This window comes from Limulus polyphemus, unplaced genomic scaffold (genome assembly GCF_000517525.1).
Source record: "Limulus polyphemus unplaced genomic scaffold, Limulus_polyphemus-2.1.2 Scaffold14066, whole genome shotgun sequence".
NCBI classification, from domain to species: domain Eukaryota; kingdom Metazoa; phylum Arthropoda; class Merostomata; order Xiphosura; family Limulidae; genus Limulus; species Limulus polyphemus.
Genome location: NW_013679676.1, coordinates 2721 through 7520, shown reverse-complemented (window position 1 = coordinate 7520; position 4800 = coordinate 2721). Strand labels below are relative to the sequence as shown.

The following is a 4800-nucleotide window of genomic DNA, read 5'->3' as shown; positions in this document are numbered from 1 at the left end:
ACTATGTTTTCATTGGACAGTTCAAATGTCTATTTTTAAGATGATGGTTTACTATTTCCATGTTTGTTAGGTACATAACGTCAGTAACTATGTTTTCATTGGACAGTTCAAATGTCTATTTTTAAGATGATGGTTTACTATTTCCATGTTTGTTATGGGACTAATGTCAGTAACTATGTTTTCATTGGACTGTTCAAATGTCTATTTTTAGGAGGATAATTTACTATTTCCATGTTTGTTAGGGGACTAATGTCAGTAACTACATTTTCATTGGACAGTTCAAATGTCTATTTTTAGGAGGATGATTTACTATTTCCATGTTTGTTATGGGACTAATGTCAGTAACTATGTTTTCATTGGACTGTTCAAATGTCTATTTTTAGGAGGATAATTTACTATTTCCATGTTTGTTAGGGGACTAATGTCAGTAACTACATTTTCATTGGCCAGTTCAAATGTCTAATTTTAGGAGGATGATTTACTATTTCCATGTTTGTTAGGGGACTAATGTCAGTAACTATATTTGTATGCACAAAAATGGTTTTCAATAAATTCACAAGGACAGCCATTGTATAAATTTCAGATCTTTTCTGGATTATCATTTAGATTTTTTATCACTGCATTACAGTCAATGTGGCTTATTTAAAGGACTACAATATTTTTGGTATTATCTGGATAGTAGGAGTTAAATTTGACTCAAATTCCCCTGTTTTCTAATGACATTAAGTACAAGGGACATCCCTTCTTTGGATATTATAAATTTTCAATGTGAACATATCTATGATCAGTATATGATTATCTGTAATTGGAAAATTGGTCAATTTTTGATTTTACCCCATGATCTACGAAATGCCAAAATGTATTTCTGATATATTCCATCCTACCACGAGTTTATATTAGCTGTGGTTGTCACATGATTTGTACATTCAAAATCAATTTAACATATGCACTCAACCCATTCTACTAGACTAATAATATTTTCTTCGTTATGTAATAGATAGTTTTTGAGAAATCTCTAACTAACCGTGTTGAAATTCAATAATTTTTCTTTCTAAACTTTTTATCATGTTACACCAAGAAGTAATTTTCCCATTAAAATGAAATATTATTTTTAAAGTTCAATTCATTAAAGATAAGAGATAATTGTGGGTCAACTGCCTGGAACCTGTTCCTCTGTACTAAAAGTGAGCATTTGTTCTACTAAGATTGTAAATACTGTTATTTATATTCCTTCTTATGTCAAACTCAAGTCTAAATCTTTCTTAACAGTTTCACCTCTTTAAAGAACACAATGAAAGTGTAAAGCAAAACAAAATATTTAATATAAAAACAAGTGGAAGATGTTTAATTATATAGATTTATTTAAGGCTTCATGATACAAAAGTAGAGAACTGTATGTTACTTTCCACTCTTGCTTGGAAGAATGATGCCATCATACTGGAAAAAAAAATATATATATATATATGATGAACTTCACAACACTTGTTTACTATTCAAAACAATAACATTCACTTTGATAACAAGTGTAATAATTTAACAAAACTGAAATTATTTTTTCATGTATCTATCTAAAACAACAAAGTAATACACAATAAGCCAATATTAACATTTTTTAAACTTTGAATTGAAATTTCTTACAAATATGATAATTTGAAGATCTTTTTTATAAAGACATCATTAATCATAAAAAGCTGTAATAAAAAGAACTATAGTACATTTCTGTAAATTACAGAAAGGTTGAACAATGCCTTCCAAAGAAAGAAAACTTAAGGTTAGGGGTTGTGAAATATCTCATTAAGTGAGGGGCAAGGGGGTTTATTTTCTGAAGTTAAGACATGTATGTTAAATTAAATGTATGAAAAAACTTCAGTATGCAATGTTTAGCCAAGATTGTTTGATTTTAACTTTTAAATATATTGAAATTTAGGCCTACATTTGAGGAAAACAGCAGCAGACAACACTGAGTAGCAAAAGCATTTACCAGTAGCCACCGACAAGCATTTTCGTACCCAGTGCTGCTATCAATAAAGTAAATAGAGCTCCTTGGGTAAACACTGTTCTCTACAAACAGTGAATAGCTGAGAACATTCTACTCTGTACTCAGTGCTGATATCAATATGAAAAGCTTCAGCTACTTGTGTATATAGTATTCACTACACTTAAAACTCATTCTAAAGCTGAGAGTTTGTACTGGTCAACTGTATTCAGATACAGCCATCCAGAACTAAAACTTCCAAATCAAGTAGACAGTCTCTCCAGTTAATGCAAAAATTGAAAGAGCTCATAATAATGTAAAGCTGAAAAAATTATTGTTGGAGTAACATATAAGGTTAACCTTCATATTCAATAAACCAACAAAAACACTGAAACAACCAGAGAGAGAAATAAATAACTGATTAAATATCCAAGCCAAGGAAAAATTATGTTGTAAGTTTCCTTAGTGTTAAAACATTATCACCACAATGAAGAAATATTTAAGAGAAAATGCCCTGATCTTCCTTTAGTATTCATATCTTGAACCCTCATAAAACTGAAGACAATACGCTACACAAAGATGCAAGACACAATGAAACTTCTGAATGTACTACTCCAAAAGACAAATATAGGACTGACTCTTCTTTCAAAGTGAGTATGAAGTTTCAGTCTTACCATGAGACACACATTCAAGATGATGACAAGGAGAAGTCTTTAGGGATGACTGATCTGAATGCACTGTGCCACAACACAAAGAGAGAACCGATTTCTTTTTAAAAGTGAGTCTAAAGTTTCAATCTTCTATTCAGACACGCATTCAGGAAAATAAAAAGAATGGTGGGATGACTGAGAATGGGAACAATATTTAAAACAACTATGTCATAAACAATGAATGATCAAAAGAAAACTTGCATTCGCAAAGACAGCTTAGCAATTCATATAAAAACACGCAAAGACAGCTTAGCAATTCATATAAAAACATGCAAAGACAGCTTAGCAATTCATATAAAAACATGCAAAGACAGCTTAGCAATTCATATAAAAACATGCAAAGCCAGCTTAGAAACTCATATAAAAACATGCAAAGACAGCTTAGCAATTCATATAAAAATACGCAAAGACAGCTTAGCAATTCATATAAAAACACGCAAAGACAGCTTAACAATTCATATAAAAATACGCAAAGACAGCTTAGAAATTCATATAAAAACATGCAAAGACAGCTTAGCAATTCATATAAAAACATGCAAAGACAGCGTAGCAATTCGTATTAAAATATGCAAAGACAGCTTAGCAATTCATATAAAAACATGCAAAGACAGCGTAGCAATTCGTATTAAAATATGCAAAGCCAGCTTAGTAATTCATATAAAAACATGCAAAGACAGCTTAGCAATTCATATAAAAACAATTAGTTTATTTGTTTTAAAAACTAATGTCAGATATGATTATAGATTAATAAAAGTTTTTAATGAATTTATATTTTTAAATTAAATAGTAAATCTCAAGTTACTACTTTGCATTAATATGCTGATATTAAGAGCACAAAAAGTATAAAGCAATTATCAAATGTAATATTCAGTTTAGTATCTTTTTCCTGTGAACATTAACATAAAAGTTATGATTCTGTCAAGTATTAAGAATCTTTCACTATTCAAATCAGTTAATGTGTACAAAAATAAACATTTCCATAATTAATTCTAATAATTCTGTGCAAATATTTCATTACTACTAATAACTACTGATTAAAATAAAGTTTAAAGCACTTAAAACTTTTTTTACATTTGAATAAATAAAGTGAACTATATGTTACAAGTAATGCATCACTGTTAACCAATACGTGAACCTGAGACATTCAGCAGCTGTGATGAATTACTCTTTATGGTCTTGATATTCATCCTACAGTAGCATGTCCTTCAGAATTAGTATTGATACAGCAGTGAGCAACTGAATTCATAATCTGTACTGCATGTTACATAAGTATTATAAAACTCTGGTTTTAACTATACTCTCAGTTTCTCCAAACACAGTTGCCTTGAATTTACATATGTTCTGTCATAAAAGCCCATAGCATTTATTGTTACGAAGACAGTCTAAAAAACCCAATTTGTAATTAAAGTAAATTCTCACTTAAAGCAGGGAATTATTTTATTGAAAATATCACTTAAAAATAAAGCTACTTATTGCTGATTATGCCACATACTTCAGATGATCTACAACTGGGTGTGGCCACGTTCACATAAACAAGTTTGTAGCCAAAGTCACCAAGTGCAATGAGTCTGGCTAGTGCATTCAGCCCACACACACTGCATTCTTTCATATACTCATGAAAAAAAATGAATCTACAAATATATGTAACTTATTACCATTCCTGTGAAGTGAATGTACAAATGTATTTAACTTATTACCATTCCTGTGAAGTGAATGTACAAATATATTTAACTTATTATGATTCCTGTGAAGCAAATCTACAAATATATTTAACTTATTACCATTCCTGTGAAATGAATGTACAAGTATATTTAACTTATTATGATTCCTGTGAAGTCAATGTACAAATATATTTAACTTATTACCATTCCCATGAAGCAAATGTACAAATATATTTAACTTATTACCATTCTTGTGAAGCAAATCTACAAATATATGTAACTTATTACCATTCCTGTGAAGTGAATGTACAAATATATTTAACTTATTATGATTCCTGTGAAGTAAATCTACAAATATATGTAACTTATTACCATTCCTGTGAAGTGAATGTACAAATATATTTAACTTATTACCATTCCTGTGAAGTGAATGTACAAATATATGTAACTTATT

The 4800-nt window shown here is 29.6% G+C and overlaps 1 long non-coding RNA gene across 1 annotated transcript in view; it reads right to left on the bottom strand.

The window, feature by feature from the left end:
- Positions 1-1339: 1339 nt before the first annotated feature.
- LOC106477299 overlaps positions 1340-4800 on the bottom strand; it is a 4906-nt gene continuing 1445 nt past the window's right edge. Inside the window, exon 2 of the long non-coding RNA XR_002609413.1 lies at positions 1340-1437. This is a non-coding gene — a long non-coding RNA (uncharacterized LOC106477299). The remainder of the gene's footprint in view (positions 1438-4800) is intronic.